This window comes from Lonchura striata, chromosome 19 (assembly GCF_046129695.1).
Source record: "Lonchura striata isolate bLonStr1 chromosome 19, bLonStr1.mat, whole genome shotgun sequence".
NCBI classification, from domain to species: Eukaryota; Metazoa; Chordata; class Aves; order Passeriformes; family Estrildidae; genus Lonchura; species Lonchura striata.
Window position 1 is genome coordinate 11,657,604 of NC_134621.1, and position 19,369 is coordinate 11,676,972.

The window sequence follows — 19,369 nt, forward strand, 5'->3', positions numbered from 1 at the left end:
GAGCTGCTCGGAGCAGCAGCTGCTTGTGGGGAGACCTGGAAGAGCCCAGTCTGGATCCACTGCTCTCCCCTTCAACTTGTGAATCTGCTGTTGCTTCTGGTTGACCCCCAGGCCATCTCCTCCATCTTGGAGCTCCTTGAATCTGCTCTGTAGGTCTTGCTCTCTCTCCCTTGGTCCTCAGGTACTGTTCACAGCCACATTTTGGTCACAGGAGATGGTGCCTGGAGGCTGGAGCACTGGTCCCAGAGCTGCCAACACAAATCCCACCTTGCGATCTTCATCCATCCTTCTGTGCTAGAAAGTGCTGGCATTTCTCCATGCAGCAACTTCCTCCTGGCAAAGCCCCAGCTGGATCACTGTGAGAGGCACACTGAGGCTCTCTGGGTATTTCCCCTGTGTGCTCCCTGACTGGTGGCAGGGTCCCTCCTGCAGGAGCTGAAGCCCCCTGCCCTGGTCCCCATCCCCTGTCGGGACAGACTGCCCGTGGGGATCCTGGGGATGCTCCTCCTCTGGCTGGGGATGGAGCCAGGAGCTGCGGCAGCTCACCAGGGGTGAGCCAGTGGGATGTTCCCAGCTCCTGGCTCTGGCACATGGGACTGGCACACGGCAGGCTGCCCTCCCCGGGTGCTCTGAGTGTTGTGGCTCTCCCAGCGCTGGCTGGTGCCGTGGAGTGCTCGGTGTGGGAGCCGATGGCTCTGGTGTTACACAGCAGAGCACAGCCCCTTCCTGCAGCAGCACCAGATACTTTCCCTGCAGTTTGAGTTTTCCCATTTCATTCATTTTAGAGATTAATTAAAGTGTTTCCCCTCCCTCTCTCCTAACCAACCTCCCTCCCTCTTTTCCCTGTTCCATACAGCTGCACATGGATTTTAGGGTCATGCTTGTTTACATCAGTTATATTTATGTTAATGGGTGTTTGTTTTAGGAAAAATAGCAGAAATCCCATAAAAACAAATATTGTTTATGTCCCACAATTGGTCCTGCAGCCCCACTAGGGTGGGGCCTCCCTGGGCAGCCCATCCTGCACCCTGCCAGCAGGTCTGCATGGAGAGCTCTGCCGCAGGCACGCAGCATCTTTTGGAGGCTGCTGTGAAGTGACCTCCAGTGCTTATGGGATGGTTGGATGGGTTTTCCACGCACCCCTGGGTCCCGTGCTGGGTGGTGGCAGCCAGGTCAGCTGCATGTGTTTGCCAGGGATAATTCCCCATTCTGGTGTCGGGATGCTGCTAAACCGCCTTTGATGGGGCAGGCGGTGGGTTTGTTCTTTCATCAGGAGCTTGGAGGAGGGAGAGTGTTAAGAAGAAGAAAGAGAGAGGGGTGGAGGAACGATAATTATTTTTTCCAGTGGCTCTGAGCTGCTGGATGCCTTTAAAGTTGCCTTTGTGTTCCCGTGGGTCAGGCCGGGCAGAGCCCAGCCCAGAGCCGCATGGCACGGCCGCCTTTGTCCGTGGGGCCGTGGTCTCGGTTATTAACAGGGATATGGAGACCCAGAACCTCAGATCTTCCGTGTGGCTGGTGGGAGGGATGTGCAGGGCTGCCTTATCACGCTCATTTAACTGGTTAATACATCTTCAGAGCAAATAATGCAGGCTGGGGGTGAACTGCTTAACCAACCTCATTACTATTGTGCATTTAGCAGCTTGGAGAAAGATAATACCTTTCAGGTTTGACCCAATTTTAGTTTTTGTTGTCATAACCATGGAAAATCGACCTTCAGAGACCCTCAGCAGTGAGCCTGAATAGGAAGTGATTTACAGCAAAAGTGCCATGTGGAATGCTTAATGCTCTTGTGCAGGAAAACAGACTGCGACCAGCTGCTGGCATCCCTCTGCCACAGCGAGGGCTGCCCCGGCTGCTGGCACCCTGTCCCTGCTGCAGGGGCTGCTGGCACTGCCCTGCCCGTGGGCACACCTCTGTGTGCCATGGGGGCCAGGCTGGCACAGCTGCCCTGGGGCTGGCACAGCTGCCCTGGGGCTGTGCTCGCCTGCACAGAGCTGTGCCTGTGCTCCTTGGGTCAGCTGGAGCGGGGCTGGCCTGGGCACCACTGCGGCCACAGCCAGAGCCGACCACTGCAGTGGTCAGTGCACCCTGCGGTCAGCATGGGTCCCTATGGTCAGTATAGGACCCCATGGTCAGCGTGCACCCCACAATCCCCATGCACCACTGAGCACCTCTTGGCCCGGGCGTGCTCAGCCTGGCCCAGTGTGCCAGGCCCGGCCGTGACTCGCTGGTCTTGGCCTTGGCCAGCCTCTCCCAGCACTGCCAGCCTGTGGCTTTTCTGCCCTTGGCCACCCGGGCTGTGCCATGGGAGTAGTGACAGCCCTGCCGCTGTGCCGGCAGCATTCCCACGGATGAGATGTCACTCGCACCCGCGGGGGTGGTTCCCCTCGCTCTGGTTTTGTCTGTGGCAGGCAGAGACTTTCCCAGCTCCAGCACTGGGGGTGCGTGGGACCTTCCTCTGGCTCCTGTGGCGAGGAGGGTGGCAGGGAGGTGATAAGCCTTCCTCCCCTTTCCCTGAGGCAGCTGCAAGTGTGGCTCTGCCACCCAAGCCTGTCTCTGTGGTACTGCTGCTGCTGTGGTGTGTGGGTGGTCCCTGTGGCACAGGATTGTAGCTGACAGCAGTGCCTGGGGCTGGGGGAGTGCTGGAAGCGGCTGATGCCCACGGGAGTGGGTGATGCCTGTGGGCTACAGGTGATGTCTGTGGGTTTCAGGCTCCCCCAGCACACCCCTGGGGCCCGAGGAGCACAGGGAGCAGATGGTGCCCATGGGATGCAGGCTTCCCCAGCCCCCAGCTCAGCCCCAGCAGCAAGGGGCTCTGGTCACTCCCACGGGAGCTGCGTGAGGAGCGGGCTCCGTCCAGCCGTGGGGGCAGTGGGGGTGTGCTCTCCTCCCTCCCCTCCCCAGGGCTGTGTTGGGGTGGGGGCACGACAAGAGCAGGCAATGCTAGATCACTGTAATTCTGCTGTTTAGCAGCTGAAGGAGAAGCTGCTCACTCAGCGCAGGAGTTGAAACTCTTTAGCCTTCCTCAGTGTCACCTCCATGGCCGTGGATACCTCCAGGTGTGACGTAAGTGAGACCCGGGGAAAAAAACATCTTCTGTTTAGCATCAAAATCCTATTACCGAGCGCCGTGTTCTGCTGCACAGATATCAGCTGTGGCGCAGATAAGTGGGAAATAGCTCCAGGTTGGGCTGGAGCAGGAGCTGTATCTGGGGCTGCGCAGGTGCCGAGTGCTGCTTCAGCGAGTTTGTTGCTGAAAGAAAATTCCTCTCCCCACTCCTCTGCAATCCAGGGCACTGTGGGCAGCTGCCTCCCAAGCTCCTGCTGCCCCCCAGCCCTGCCTGCAGAGGGGCATTTCTGTGGCACCCCACTGCCACGGTGGGATCTGACAGGAGGCATCGGGCCGGGGCCAGGACCAGCGTCCTGGGAGCATGGAGGCAGCGGGAGAGGCTCAGCCTCCTGAAAATGAGCGGTCCAGCCTTGGTCCTGTCTCCTGCAGCAGCCGCCAGGCTGGCCCGGGGATTGCAGATGCTGTGGGCAGCTGCATCATCTTCCCATCTCCTCCCTGAGGTGCTGCTGGCTTTGATAAAATCTCTCAGCCTTGCAGGGGTTGGCTTGTTGATCTAATCGCTGTGGTTTAGTGTGCAGTAGAAGCCCGGTGGCTCCTGGGGGAGATGCCCCGTAGGGATCTGCAATTCACTTTCCCGTCCCTCCTGGGGAAGGAACACTTTCCCAGTGGCAGGTGCTGCAGAGATGCTGCTAATGCTGAGGGATGCTGCCCAGCATCCGTTCCAGTGGAGAACATGCCAGCCCCTGTCCTGCACTCATACGGGTTTGCTTTTGAAAATAGAAGGTGCTGAAAAAATCCTGCTGTGTTCAGTTAGTTTCAGTGATGCTATTGGGTTTTCCCAGTGTTTGTCTTATCCTGCACTTGCTGCACATGATTGGAGGGGTTTAGTGTGGGGCAAACCCTGCAGTGTGAGTCCCTTTTGAGCCCTCAGCTCCACCGTGGATCCTGGTCACTCACAAAGCACAGCAGGGAGGGAACAGGGACTGGTGGCAGAGCCTGTGCAAGGGGACAGCCAAGGGATGTTTAGGGGACACCAAGGGGGTTTAGGGGACCGGCTGTGACAGACCAACATTAAAGAGGCTGGGATGGAAGGGCTGGGGAATGATGCTGCCAAGCTCTAGCTATGCCTGCTGATCAGCAGAACCTAATGAGCAGGACTAATGAAGCAGGAAGGGAATTCCAGCAAGTCTGGGGAGTGCCTGCGATGTTCACTGTATCTCTGTGGGTTCTCTGTGGTCTGTCTCCAGATCAGTGATGGTGCCCATTGCAGGGACGGTGCTCACTTCCAGCAGCATGCTTGGTGTGCTGGGTGACTGTAGATGCCAGTTCCAGAGTGGGTGCCTCCGGTCTGCTGCTGGGGCCAGCATCCAAGCACCTCTGTAAGCTGCCTCTTGGATTTTTACTGGCTTTGCACTGCTGGGAAGCCCATCCCTGTCTGCTGGGGCTATAGGAATGTGCTGGGATGGTGTCTGGGAGACACTAGTGGCTTCACAAAGCCCTGGCCAGCAGCCTGCCCCAGGGATTGCTGCAGAGTCAGCCTGGGGGGCCCAGCTCTGTTCCCACCTCCCTCTTGGCTGTGGCTGGTTCAGCGTCAGGAGGGGATTCGCAGCCACAGCAGCAGGCAGGTCTTGTCTTCCTCTTCTCCTGGGTTTTTAATGAGCCAACCTTGGAGGACCTTGAGCGCCACTCCTGCAGCTCAGCTGTGACTTATCTCCTGGCTTCTGCCCCTGTTCCGCCGAGGGGATAAATCTCACCTCCTGGAGTGGAGCTGGTGCTTTGAGCCCATCCCACAGCACGGTGCAGGTGTCATAACTCATGGCACAAGGGAGGGCTGAGGGCCGAGGTGCCAGGGGGATGTCACTGCTCTGTGCTGTGATGGATGGGCTGCCCGGGGGAACAGGGAAGAAGTCCCATTACAATGGGGGACAAGCTGTTAAATTATCTTCTGTTCAGCCTGTGTCGGGGGAAATGAAACGTGGAGCTGCCGGTGGCCTCCAGAAAGCCTTTGGGGGAACAGGTGGGCTGGGGACTTTATTCCTTTAGGAAGAAGTCTTTGCCTCTCCTTGTCTCCATCCCATGCACTCATCAGAGGCCAGGGCTGATGCTCTCAGCGAGGTAGGACCAGCTTCAGCATTTTGTGTCAGTGCACAGACTTAGACATGTCCCACTGGGGACCGAAAGCTGGGACTTGCTGCATGCCCCGTGCAGCTGAACCCTGTTTGTTACAGTGCACTCGAGCCATGCTTTCCCCCATTTCCCGGGACCCTGTGACTCTGATCAGACAAGCCTGGTCCCCTCCTTCCTGCCCTGACGGGGTTGGCGGGGAGCCCAGAAGCCCTCCCTGTCCAGAGCCTAGATAAGGCGATGACCCTTCCTGTTCACCCTCTTTCCCCCTCTCCCCCGGACCTCAATGAATAAAGAAGCAAGACAACCACATCGGGGTAAGAGCCTCATATCTCTGGGCTAGCCTGATAATTTAGGGGCTGAGAGGGGTAGAAGCATCACCTGTTCCCTGGGCCGAGCACACTCCCCTCTCCTCAGGGGCTTTGCCACTGGGCAGGGTCCTGCCCCTGCACATGGCAGAGCCGCTCCCAGCCATGAGATAATTGTGCTGCTGAAGGAGTGGGCCAAGCGCGTGCGAGTCCCTGGAGCCGTGGCGTTCTGAGCGCCGAGCTCCGCCACGTCCTCCTCCGTTATTAGCGGCGGTGCCTACACAGGGACGGGACTGGAGCCTCTCCCTCTCTCTTTCAGGCTGAGAAACTGCTGCTCTGAGACCCTGACGGCTCTTCCTGACAGCTTGGAGGGGTGAACACGAGTGTGAGTTCCCACCTGCCACCACACCTGAGGCACCTGCTCTTGGTCTTCAGGTATGTTGTTTCCACCCAGCAGTCCCAGTAGGGAAGGGCATGGAGATAATTCTTTGATTGAGGATGAAGATGCTGCTTCCCATGGCTGTGCCTGGGGCAGCAGCTCACAATCAGCCCACCAGGGACTTAGCAGCAGCCCTGGGTACAGATCCTGTGTGTCCTGACTCTTGTGTGCTGACCTGGCAAAGGAGAACGTCGCTGGGACAAGCCACGCCTGCTCTATCCTCGTGGATATGGCATGGGGGGTGTCTGGGATGCATTGATCAGTCCCAGCTGTCTCCCTCCTGCTCGCTGCAGGAGTGTGGAGGTCCCGGAGCATGCGGCACCTTGGTGGTGCCCCTGCAGGGGAAGGGGTGCGTGCCCATGATGCATACACAGCCCTGCACGTCGCAGCCCGGCTGGACCCGCCAAGACCCCGCTCCTGATGCCAACCATGCTGCAAACTCCCCTTAGGGCTGCGTGCAGCTCCGTGTGGTCTGGGCTGAACCCATCACCGTCAGTTCACGTTACAGGGACTGGAATCTCTCGTGCTGACACCAGTCTGCACTGGGAGCTCACACCAGCTTGAGGAGGAATTAAAATTTAAAACTCTCGCAGGCAGTGGGACTCTCTCCTCCAGATGAGGTTTTCCCCTGTTTGTTCCTAGCACTGCAAGCACCCACAGATTCAGCAGGTGCTCAGAGAGTCATGGCCATGCTGTGGCAGCCATGGTGAGCAGGGACTGGGCTCTGCTTGGGGCTGTTCTGCAAGAGAATTTGTCTTCCAGTGCCCTCTGCACCAACCACTGTGCCAGGGGGACCCCCAGAGGTGGGACTGTTCTTCTTCCAGCTGGCAGTAGCCAAGGGGAGAGCCTGGGCAGGAGGAGTGCCCTGGGGCCGTGCAGCACCAGCAGGGCTCCCAGTGTGGGGGCTGTGTGTGCCCCCCTCGCGGCACTGCCCAGTGCACACTGGCTCCTTCTGCTCTGCCCCAGCCCCAGGTGCCTGCTCAGGCATCACAAAATGGGAGCTTGAGGCTTCTTGTCCCTTGCTGGGGTATAGGGTCTATGGGATTAGAGTGGCCATGCAGATGGATTCCCCAGCTGCATTAATCAGTTCAGAGGCAGGAAAGGCAGCTGAGCTCTGTGCATCACCTTGAAGGTCTTTTTTTTGTCTTCAGAAAACTTTGGGTGGATGTTATTGCTCATGAAAGCAAGGGGCTGATCATGCTGGGAAGGAGCAGGCGTAGTGTGGGCTGGCACTATTATGCAAGCTTCCCACATGCCGCTCTGCCAGTGCACTCCGTTCCAGAACAACAGCACGCGTCCGCGTGCCAGCCCCGAGCCACCCCCGGGTCTGCCGGAGCACCGTGGTCCCGCTGTGCCCACGTCGCCCTCGCCACGGGCCCTGCCCGCGCCCTGCTCCTGCCTCCTGCGCCCGCTCTGCCTTGAGCCAGCAGCCCCACGGGTGGGCAGCTTTGAGGTGAAGGGGTGCGAGGTCCTGCCCAGCCCCTGTGGAGCCAGCTGTTGTGAGCGTCCTGGCCAAAGTGGGAGCGCTGGGAGTTTCTCCCAGGACCCTGTGCATCGCTGGGGGATGTCTGGCTCTGGGGCTGGGACTGTGCTGCTTTTCAGGGGAAGGCAGACAGGTTGTCACCCCAGCCATAATGCACGTCGTGCCCCTGCATTGGGAGGGCTGTGAATTGTCTGCAAGGCCAGTGCAGCTATTGCTGCCAGCACACGCTCTGGTCACCAGGGCAGAAGTGGGCTCACTGGAGCTCAGGCCACCAAGCCTCTTCCCTATCCAGCTTTTCTCCCCGCTGCTTTCCTCCTCCTCTCCTGGAGCCTGGCTGGGCCCTGCGTGAGGCTCAGGGCTGCCAGCCGTGGGACGTGTGGGTGCTGGTGCCGAGCTTGGGGCTCACTGGGCTGGTGGGGAGCAGCCTGGAGCCAGTGCAGAGCCCCTGCAGCGACTCTCCCCATCATCCCCAAGCCTGCTGGAGCACCCCCGGGAGGAGAGTGCTCCTTCAAGGAAGACTTGGAGATGAGCAATGGAAAACATCTGACAGGGGAGCCCTTGAGGCGCTTTTGTTCCGGCGAGTGGGAGTGTGAGATCCGCTCAGACATGAAAGGCTGCGCAGCTCCGTCCCCAGAGTCACGGCGAAGAGGAGGACGGGGGGTGTGTGGCTGCACCGGGAGGTCAGCCCGGGAACGACTGGCACCGGGATCCCCGCTCCCTCCCTCCCTCCCTTTCCAGCAACTAAATTAGGTCACACTTGAAAGTCAGTTTCTTGGCTGTGGATTTAATTTAGCTTTTCCAGGCTAGTTATCATATAATAAATTCCAGGAGATTTATAGAAAACATGCCCAGGGAGGCTTAGCCAGTGTGTAACAAGATTTGTGCCTCTTTCCTGCTGTTGAGCAGCTCTGGCGAGCACAGTGCTGCCAGCAGATGTGCAGGCAGGGCTGGCAGTCCCATGGGAGCTCCCAGGGAGACAGGGCAGCCCCAGAAATGAGGTGGGGGCATCACCCCACAGCTCTTTGGGGCACGGGGAGGGTCCCAAATGCAGCTGTCCTCTGGCCTGGCTCCCCACCAGCCATAAATCACCCGGAGCAGGTGCATTCCCGTGACCATTCATCACTTGTCTTCTCGCCCTGGCTCAGCGTGGGCAATGCCAAGCACGAGCCCATCCCAGTGCTGCCAGTACGTGCCCAGAGGCACCGTGCTGGTGGGGAGTCAGAGGGGAGCTCTTGGGGTCTCCCGGTGCCTTTCTGCTTGAGGGCTGGCAGTGTGTGGGACGTCCCTGCTGGGGTGTACCTTGTGCCCTCCCTGCCCTGGCTCCTGGAGCACAGGGACCATTCGGTAGAGCTGAAATTGGCTTCTCTTGGCTCTCCCCACTGCTGGGGCGGGTTTTGCAGCACGCTGGGAGAGGCTGAGCAGGGAAAGGCGCCGGAGTCCAGAGGGATCTGTGGTGATGGCAGCACACAGCAGCGCAGCGCTGGGAGCCGGCAGCTTGGCGCGGAGGGCACTGCCAGCGCTCCGGCTCCGCTCCCTGCTAACGCCGCCCAATTAGTGTCTTATTAGTCACTCCGTGTGTTAAGGCATTAGAAACAATTAAGGGTGAGAAGAGTTTCCAGATGTAGCAGCGAGCGCTGGAGCTGGGAGCTGGCAGCTCCGCTGGCTGCTCCCATATGGAAGGGATCATGCACACAGTGGGACTCACTGCGGGGCCATGTGGCCAGCGTGGCGCAGGGTGCCAGGGCCATTGGGATGCAGGGGGCTCCTGCTGGGCAGCCCTGGGGGCAGTGCCCCCCTCTTCTTCAGCACGGCAGCTGGGGCCACGCAGATCTAGGATGGAGCCACAGCAGGGGCTGGTGGATGGAGGAAGTAGCTGCTAAGATGCCCGTGGATGAGGGGCACAGCTTGGTGCGCTTCCTGGGATAGGGTTTGCTCAAAGCAAATATTTATTTACTGCTGCAGCTGGGTGTGAGTCAGTGCCCCCGTGCACCCAGCCGGTGCTAGCAGCCCCACGCCATCCTGGCGAGAGCCTGGGGCTGGGGAAGCACCTGGCTGTGAGCAGCAGCACAGGAGCATCTGGGATGTGGCATGTGGGGGACAACTGCCGGGACAGAGACAGCGCCGTGTTGTGACACTTCTGGGTGTGGGAGAATTAGCACAAGCAGAGACAAATGTGACTTTAGAGCCCAAATGCAAGTGACTTCAGCTCCCCAGAAATAGTCCCTGGGCAGTGCAGGGGGTAGGGACCTGGGGCTGCAGTTCCTGCCGATATTGGGGTGCTCCTGTGACTTTTTCCCCTCATGCAAAGTGGGCTACACTCCCACCATTGCCCCCCACTCCATGGTACTGGTGAGGCCACCAGCCAGCGGTCACGGAGGTGGAGGTGGCTCTGGCCAGCACAGGCAGTCTCTCCCCAGCACCAAACATCTCACCCTGCCATGAGCACTCTGGGAAGGTTCCCTGTCAACTCCTGGAGCCCCCAGGTGCCCTCGTGGTGTGAAGGGTGTGGGGGGCATCAGTGGACATCGATGCTCTGGTCCCCCCTCGCTGAACCGAGGCTGAATGAGCACTGTGAGATGCTGGTGTGCAGCAGGGCAGTGGAGTGGGGCACAGTGGCCTTCAGTGCATTGAAATAATTTCTCTGCTGCTCTCCCCAGGGCGAGGAGCAGTGTGTGGACAGATGGTGTTTTTGAGTGACCTTGTAGCTCTGAGCTGTTCCCTCGGCTGCTGAGTAACGGTGGGAGCCGCGGGAAGCGGCAGCGGTGCCACAACCTGCTCACGCCGGCGGGAGCCTGTCAGGGAGCCAGGCCTGGGACGGGTGTGGGGTGAACCAGGGGATGGAGCCAGAGCCCGACAGCCCTAACGTGAGGGCTGCGGGGAAATTCAATGTGCCCTGCCATCCCCGCTCCCCGTGGCTGTGGGAAGTGAGGCTGTGCTGCGCTCCAGCCTCTCCTCCAGCCCACATCCCTGGCTCTTCACCTCGGCAGCAGGATCGCTCCTCCGGGCTCCCTGAGTCTGCTCCAGGAGCTGAGGCAGCAGTGCCTGCAGCTGGCACGGTGGGGCCACAGCTCTGGTGTGTGGGGATACACCGGGGAGTCCGTGTTGTGCCCAGGAGGGCAGCAGGTAGAAGGGCTTCTGCCATGTGGAGCTTCTTTCAGAGCTGTGATCCAGGGCTGTGGTCCTGAGGGAACAGTTCCAAGGGAAGGGAAAATTGCACTGCAAGGTGCAGCTTTGCTGTCGAAGAGTCACCCTGGGCAGGCTCAGCTCCTCTGGCACCCTTGCAGCCTCCTACGAACTCCGTGCGGGCTGCAGCACCGAGAGGTGTCCTAAATTGGGGAAGGAACAAGGAGCTCTTGGCACTCGCCTGGAGCATCATTTGCATTCCGGCGCAGCTCCCGGCTGCGAGGGAGGCGGGGGCCCGGCAGCCGCGGGGTGAGGAGCGGGGCCGCTCGCCAGCTCCGGCTGTCGGAGCATCCCGCGGGACCGCTGCGGAGGGGGCTGTGACTTGGGGATCACCGTGCAGCAGGTTTCTTGTTTTCGTTCTTCCCCGACTGAACTTTGTGTCCGAGTTCTCTGTCCGAGATTTGTGCCTTTGCTTCTTCCAAACGGGAGCGGCCGTGTCGCTTTGAGGCCCGCGATGTGGTCTCTGGTGACCCGCGGTGCAGCTGCCTGTGCTCCCGCCTGTTTTGCTCCCCGGGGATGGAGAAGGTGCATGGACTGTGAGGGGCAGCCGGGGCCGGGCAGTGCCCACAGATGGCTTCAGGCAGTGCGTGGCAGTGTCCCGTGGGGCAGCCGGGGCCGGGCAGTGCCCACAGATGGCTTCAGGCAGTGCGTGGCAGTGTCCCGTGGGGCAGGATGCTGGTCCCTGCCCTGCGGCTGGCGGGATCCGGCCGGGCTCCTCCGAGCCAGGATGTGCAGAGGGCAGGGCGAGGCGAGCCAGGAGCGGGTGCGGCTCTCGTGGCTGCCGAGCTCAGCGGGACCCCAAACTGTAGTGGGGTCACTGGAGGGAACGAGCGGGGGGCGAAGGGCTCGCACTGTGTCTGTCGTGTCGGGTGAGCGCTGTGCACAGGAGCAGGACGCGGGTGCCCTGCAGCGCCCGGGGCGCCGGGGGCTGTCCGAGGGGTCCCGGGCACTACGGGGGTGCGGCTGCGGGCGGGGAGCTCTGTGCGGGGATGGGGCGGGCTGGGATGAGCCCCGGGGCTCTGCCCCGTGTGCCGCGGGCGCTGCCGGTGCTCAGCTGCGGTGCATCACCCACCGCACCGGTGCCAGGCTGCCGCGCAGCATCTGAGCAGCTCCGGTTACTTAACATGCAGCAAGTGTTGTACTCGGAGAAATTTAGACGTAATTTTTTTGTGCTTGCATGTAAATGTGGGTAGGTGCTGTCCTGATTGATGGCAATTAGCATTTTCTAACGGTAACAGATGTTCGGATTGCCAGGAGGCTGGTACCTAACGCCCACACTGCCATCTGTTCTGCTGGGCACTGCCTGGGGAAGCGGCACCAGCGCTGCGGACCTGCGGGGCCGTGCTGGGGTGTGTTTAACAGCAGTGTGCAGGGGGGGGGAGTTATTATGGTTTTTTTTTTCTGGGGGAAAATAATAATAATAAAGACGGTTTCAGGTTTATAAATAGTACACTGTTTATTATGGGATGGAGACTTTCCATCTGAACAGCAGCCTGGATTGCTGCACAGTTAGCAAAACAGTCTGGACAGCACAGGCAGCAATTTTGCAGGGGCTGCTTTCCAGTGGGAAGGGGTCTGGTGGAGTGGCCAGTGGGTGTTTGTCCCACCCCATCCTCTGCTGGCTCTCCATAGTGGGTGGTCAGTGCTTGTGGGGACAAGGGCTGCTCTGCTGTGGGCATCTCTTGTCAGCTCTGGGATGGAAGCAGTGAAACATCAGTGTTGTTTGAAGGTGTTTAAAGGTGTGTCATAGAAAAAGACCCAGAGCCCTGAGCTCAGTCACAATGTCCAGGCAGTCCCACCATAGCTGCTTTGCTCACAGTGCCTGTCCCTCTTCATTTCCTCCTGCCTCCCTTTATCTGCTGCCTTTTACACCCATTTTTCTTGTGCCAACCTTGTCCTTTCGCATGACCAGCTCCTCCCAGTGCCCATTGCCTATGTATTTATAGAGAAGCTTTGTTTTGGCTCAGACCAGCTCCTCTGTCCTGTTCCTTCTATGTGCTCCTGGAGCAGCTCTCCATCCCCTGGCAGCCCTCCTGTTCCCCCAGCCTGACCCTCCCAGACAGGGTCATCCCACACCATGGATCCAGCACCCCCAGAGCTTCCAGCACCAGGCAACCCGGGAGCACACTCACACTCACACGCTCACACTCGCACGCTCACACTTGCTCTCCTCCCAGATGCTGGAGCCGGTGACTCAGAGTCAGCCCGTGGCTGAGTAACGCACTGAGATGTGTCTCCATGTGGCTCCCAGGTTGCAGCAGATGCTTCCATGTTCGGTGCTTTGGACTTTGTGCTGCTCAGTCCCAGGGCCTGTCAGACCCCTCTGGGCTGACCCACTCCTCCTGCCCCACATCTCACTGGGATGCTGCTGCTGGCCCAGCCACTCACATTCCCAACTTATTGTGGCATGAGCTGCTTTAGGTACAGGCAGATCTTAGATACAGATCATTTGGTATGTTAGATCTTACCTGTTTATCGTGTATTTCCACCCTGGTTTTCACTGAGCTCCTGTTCTGCATGATGGGGGCTTGGGGGTCTTTCCCTGCCCTGACTCTCTCATCTCTCTGCTGTGCTTTCCAGCACAGTGGCCCAGTGCAGCTTGATGTGATGTCTTGGGCCAGTTCTGGGGGGTTTCTGGGGTGGAGGACATGCTGTCCCTGGTACATGACCTGGTGGGGGCACGGGAGTCACCACATTGGGCAGAGGAGCAGATTTGGGATGAGCCAAAATCTCGTGCTCAGGTGAGAGGTTCAGCCCTTGCTGCAGTGCTGGCACCAAGGCACCTGGTGATGCCTGGGAGGTGTTTGTGGGGAAATGTGGGCTGGGGACAGGGATTTGGGCTGGAGATGAGGTCAGGGGTTCGAGTGCAGACAAGCTTCTCCCCAACAATTTCCTTTATTCTGTTGGAAAACAAGTCTGCTTCATCTTTGTTTCTTCCCCTCGCTTTTCCAATTCATCTGAGAGAACTTCCCTGGGTGCTTGCAGAGGTGTCATCAGCCCGGCAGCTTGTGCTGCTCTAATAAAATGGCTCCGTAGCAGAGGGTTTGATCTATTTTTAAAGCGAGCTCCGCGCTGTCTCCTCCCGCCCTCCCACTGGCAGCGAAACAGAGCCCGAAGGCTCCTGGGAGCGCGGCGGCAGCCGGAGCCCAGGCCTGTGCCACAGCCGTGCCAGCAGCGGTGCCCGTGCCCGGCCTGCCTGGCCCCATCCCTGCTCTCCATGCCCGGGGAATGCTCAGGACAGGGCTCCCTCGCTGCTGTGTCAGAGAGGAGCTCACTCCGTGGTTTTATTCCTCCGAGCGGTGGTTGTGCTGTATAAATTAACATAGGGAAATGTCTCTCTGCTTGGAAGTTGGGTATTTTCTGCTTGTTTGATGCCCCGTTATTAAAACTCGATTTCTACGAATAACATCCTTTAAATAGAATTCGTCTTCCAGCAATGACTCATCACAGAGCAGCAGCTCCTCGCAGGAGAAAGCAGCACGAGGGCAGGTCTGGCACTTGCAGCCTTGGGAATCCCCAGATCAGTGCCCGGGGCTTTGCTGCGTGCCGGGGAAGCCGCCCCGGTGTTTCTGCTGCCCATCCTGCTGCCTCCGCCTGCTCCAGCTGCCGCCGGTGCCGGGGGCTCAGCCGGGGCATTCCTGGTGTCCCTGGAGCCTGCAGAGCTGCAGGAGGCACCGTGCTGCCCCGGCGCTGGCAGTGATGGTGTCACCGTGCCTCTGTCCTCTGCCTGTGCTGTCCCCTGGCACTGGCTGGGGATGAGGTGAGCTCCCAGAGCAGGAGGCTGCAGGGGCCGAGGGTGTGATGGATCTCTGCACAGGCTGGCTGTGCCAAGCCCTGCCGGGCAGTGTCCGGGGCAGTCCAGTAGCAGGATGTGGGGCATGGTAAGATCTGCCCACACGTGTGTGCCCATTCTGCTGGCACTGGCTCTGCCTATGCTGGTTCCCTTGACGGAGCTTTTTACAGCACTGTGAGGGACAGGAACAGGAGTGGGAATTGCGCTGGGGAGAGGAGGTGGATTTCAGGTGCTCTCTAGGTGGGGGGTCAGATAGAGTCCAGATGGAGCCAGCAGGATGCTCGGAGTGGGGCTGAGGGGTTCCTCCCCAGAGCTGTTTCACCAGCACAGCAGCACATCTGCACAGGGCAGGTTTCCCCCAGGGAGGAAGAGGAGGGCACAAGCCAATCTCCCAGCCCAGGCAGTGTCAGGCTGGGGCAGCTCCAATGCTCCTGAGCTGCTGCAAAATGAATTTTCTCCGTGCTCTTGCCTCCTCCCTGGGACGCCGCTCGCTCTGGTTCAAGGGTTCCTGCCAGGATTATTATTCTTTCAGGTCTGACATCTGTTAAGGTGACAGCAGCCGGGGAGAGGGAAGGGATTGGAACAAATTTCTCATAAAAAGTAGCTAAGTTGATGAAACCATTACGGTGCCTGCATCCGGCACTCCATCACCATGACACACCGGGGACAGGGACAGGCGCTCCATGGGCTGAGCTTTCCCCAGGGCCAGCCCTCTGTCCTGCCCATCCCTGTCCCTCAGCTCTGACCCCTCTGTCCTGCAGCATCCCACATTTGACCATTTCTCCATGCTGGTGCTGCTGTGCCCTGTGATCCCCCGCCCTGTGGCAGAGCCAGCGGGGGGAGTGAGCTGGGGCTGGGGCAGGTGGGGAGAGCACAGGGCTGAGGCACGGACTCCCAGAGCAGGACCCTGCTGAGGAGCACCCAGGGGCTGCAGGCAGGGCTGGCATCAGCCCAGCAAGGCCGGGGGCTGTTTGCCACCAAGGTGATGGTGTTGGTGGTCAGGATGGATCACCCGTGGTTCTTGGGCATAGCATCTGCCAGGCTAAACATGATGAGACTCTGTTTGCTGGCCCTGGCCCATGTCCAGCCAGGCTCCCTGGGCCTTAAATCCTGCCACTGCCTTTTCCTGCAGAGGTGCTGCTCCAGGGACCACGAAGAGCCAAGAGAACTTAAGAAAAGGCAGCTAATCTCCAGACCATGCCTCAGAAATGGTTTTAATCCCTTTTCCACCCCCACAGCCTCCTTCATTCTCAGCTAGAAGTGGTCACCCCTGTTAAGTGCTCGCTCCTGGGCTGAGTACTGAGCTGGTGGAGGAGGTGCTGGGATGTGAAAGGAAAACCCTTTTTCCTGGAGGCGTTGAGCTATTCCTTACCATGACCTAGATGTCAGTTGAATGCTCTGACAAGTCCCAAGACTCACATATGAAGTTGCCCAGGGGAAGAGGATATTTCAGGAACACAGAAGCTGCTCAGCAGTGGTAAAGTGCACGAGCTTTCCCTGGCAGGAGCCGTGCTGAGCCTCCGTCTGCTCATGCCCGCCATGCCAGCCATGGAGCGGTGCCCCCTCTCCTCAGGGTGTGAGTACAGTGCCCGGGCACCGGGAGGGTCGGTGGTGCTCTGGCACACGATGGCAGTGCCCCGCAGAGCCCCCAGTGCTCTGGGGCCGGAGCGGGAAGAGGAGCTGCTGGTGCTGCCTGCCCGGTGTGCAGGAACAGCCCCTGCTCCATCCCCTGGCTCCACAGCAGGGCTGGGTGTGGGCTGCCAGAGGAACATGGTGCAGGTGGAGATGTCCAGTGCTGTGCTGGGTAAATCTGGGTTTGCACACTCACTTGTCACTGTGTCCCTGCCCGTACCCAGGTGTTGTGTTCCCCCTTTCTCCCTCACTCCCCATGCTGTTCTGTGCCTGCTGGACCTGGGTGCATTCCTGGGACTCTGCCAGGGGTAGTCCTGCTGGGTCCCCCCTCTCTGTGCTACTGCCTTAGTGGCACAAAGCACAATCACAAAGTTGATGCTTCCATCCTGTGCTCCCCCGCACCCATGAATTCCCCTGTGGAAGATTTAGAGCTGAAAGCCTGAGCTCTGGCACTGGGAGAGGGTTCCCGAGATAAAATAATCTCTGCCAGCAGCTGAAGTGACAGAAGCCCCATTAACAGCAGCATATGCCTGGGAACACCCGTGCTGCGTGGGAGGATGGTGGGAGTGGGGGAGCAGGGGAGCAGCAGCCCACAGGAAGGGGGGATGTGGGAGCTGGTAATTACTCTGCTGCCATTGGGATGCACCTTGCTAATTTACAGCCTTAGTGGAATCAGGATGTGATTCTTCCTCCTGAGCCTGGGCAGGGCTGTCCCCTGGTGCAGGCAGCCGTAATTATCCACGTTTAACTGAGGGCTTCTAAAATGTATTTGTCTTGCAGCATGTGAGTGTAATTGCTGAGAATTAAATAGGAATGCAGTTGTGGCTGGAGCCATACTTCGTCTGACAGGGAGCACATGGAGTTGGGGCTCCCCGGGCTGCTCCCTGGCCCTCCATGCTGGCAGGGAGGGAAACTGCTGCCAGGTGGAGCTGGGGGGATTTCACGGGTTTCACCACGACCTTCCCTCCTTTGCTCTCCTGGTTGGAAGTTTGTGCTGACGGGATGGATGTGCTGACGGTAGGAGCCAGGCAGCCCGTGAGTATTCCTTGGGGGTGTGCTGGTGTGGCCCCTCTCCCAGCACTGGGGCTGGGGCTGCTGGGGTTGGTTTGCCTTGACGTCTGTGTTTGTGGACAGCGGAGCCACAGGGCCAGCGCTGGGCCGTTCCTCAGGTGCAGGGCTCTCTGCTGAGGGGTCTGCCCTGGCATCCTGCTGTCCTGCTGCTCTGGGCTCTAGCCCCAGGTCACCTCCACGCTGCAGCCCCATGGCAGAGTACTGGGGCAGGGTGGAGAGCAGAGCCTGGGCACTGCTGGGGTCTTTTGGTGGCACCAGGTGCCTCTGGGTTTGGGGTGCTCTATGGGACACCTGCTCTGGTTGCTGCCCCCCTCCTGAAGGCATGCTCCCCGGTGGGTTTTAAGGCATCTTTGCTCCCTGAGGGGCCGTTTCCTTGCCTGGAGTGGTGGTGACAAACACATGACTTGGACCCGCTGAGCCTGGAGGAAGCAGCGCTGGGGTGACGATGGTGTCAGCTGTCCCCTTGGCCCAGGCACAGCTTGCTGGCTGTCACAGGGGTTTTGGGACCATCCTGTTCAGGGGGAGCTGGTAGGAAGAGAGTGGGGACAGCTGCACTGTCCATGGCTGTCACCCCCAGCCCCAAGGCAGGATGCCCCCCTTCTCCGTTGGGCTGACTGTGGCTGCACCCCTGTTGTGGTTGGGGTGAAAGGCTGCCCATGGGCAGTGAAGGGCAAACTGTGTGCTGGCACCATGCTTGAGCCTGTGCTGGAAAAACACTGGTGGCATGGGAAATGTGCAGGAAAGAGCTACAGAAATGGTTCATGGGCTGGAAAAGCTGCTCTGCTGTGGGAGACAGAGCCTAAGTAGGTTGAACTTTTCATCCAAGAGAAGTTTAAGAGGTGGCTTGACGATGTGGGTTGTTTTAGCTTGTGATCAAGAGATGTCTGTGGGTACAGAGCGCTCTAATTTAGAAGATCCAGGCTCTGAAAGCTCTGTAAGACAAACTCTGACTGGAAACAAAGTACGTACGTCAGGGAAGGTAATTAACTACTGGAATGGCTTAAGCCTGTGGGGGTTTCTCTCTTGCTATCTGTGGATCAAACAGGGGTATCTGTTGGGGAGGAAAGCAGTCAATGGGATGAACACAGGACTGGAGCCTTTGGCCTGTGTTCCAGGAATGCACTTTGCCACATCTGAGGACCCTTCTGGCCCTGGGCTGTGTCATTCGGTGTTGGTACTTGAGGGTACTTTGAAATCTGGGTTCTACGGGAGAAATGAGCACTAAAGCACTTGAAATGAGATTTGGGAGAGCTTGTCTCTGTGGAGAAGAGGCCTTGTTTTTGTGGGACTCAGATTCAGTCAAAGGAAGAAACTGAGAGTTTCTAGCCAGGCAGAGGCCTGGGAAAGAATGTAAATAATTCTTTATCTCTCTTGTTTTCCACATTGTTTATAGTTGAGTTCTATCACTGTGCATCAAGCACTCTGCACCAATGGTGGTGGGTTGATTTCACTTCAGAACCAATGGATTTGGTCCTTGCGGAGCTCTGTATAAAAGCAGTGCATTTTGAATAAAGGGGTTTTACTCTCACAGCCTTCTGAATCAGAGTTCTCTTCATTCCCGTCCTGCCTCGACAACAACATGTTTTCTCTAGGGATTTTTAGAAAGAGTGTCACTAAAGTTGCCCTCAAGTCAGGCACCTGCCCTCTCCCCTCAGTTTTGGCCCTGTCCCAGTTTCTCTTCTTAACTGTGAAAGTCCCACACTCCAAAGCCATGACTGTTTGGGGTTTTCTAGCATGTTTTTGTACCCATGCTGTAATGCCTCTGGCCCGTTGGCACTGCTCAGCGTTATTACCCACACTGCGATGGGGCAGCAGAAACTTTCCCAAAGTCAAAGCAAGCCGTGTTCCTCCTGTGCTGGAGACTGGGCCCTCAGGGGGAATGAAGTGGGATGGGGGTGTCTGTGACAAGGTTGGCTTGTGCAGCTCCTAACCCTGAGCTGGGCCACTGTGGACAGACGTATCCGTCTGTCCTGCAGCTCTGGGTGCTCCGAGCTCTGGCCACGGGTGGCAGGGTGCCAGAGCAGGTAGGACACAGGCTCAGTGTGTGCTGGAGGGTTCCCAGCCCTGTCCATCTGCTCCTCTGTGGCAATGGGAAGTTTGTGGCCGTGGGCCAGGGCCAGCCTGCTCGGGAACCTTCCGTCCATCCCACGGGCTGGGCTGTGGGCAGGAGCTGCCTGTGCCACGCGGCTGCCAGGGCTGCAGCTGGCGCCCGGCGTGGCGCCGGGGACTGACCACGGGCAGGAGCATCCTCTCCCGTGGACCAGGGC

General features: G+C 58.9%; 1 protein-coding gene across 15 annotated transcripts in view; it reads left to right on the forward strand.

The window, feature by feature from the left end:
• The window catches only part of RBFOX3 (RNA binding fox-1 homolog 3), a 135,956-nt gene that overhangs the window by 59,357 nt on the left and 57,230 nt on the right, over positions 1 to 19,369 (forward strand). For 14 of the 15 annotated variants that reach the window (XM_021534133.3, XM_021534125.3, XM_021534130.3 and 11 more), the window contains exon 2: positions 5,821 to 5,936. The gene's annotated coding sequence lies outside the window, so the exon portion shown is untranslated. Of the gene's footprint in view, positions 1 to 5,820; positions 5,937 to 10,912; positions 10,950 to 19,369 lie in introns of those variants that run through there. The other variant, XM_021534138.3, reaches the window with a different exon arrangement.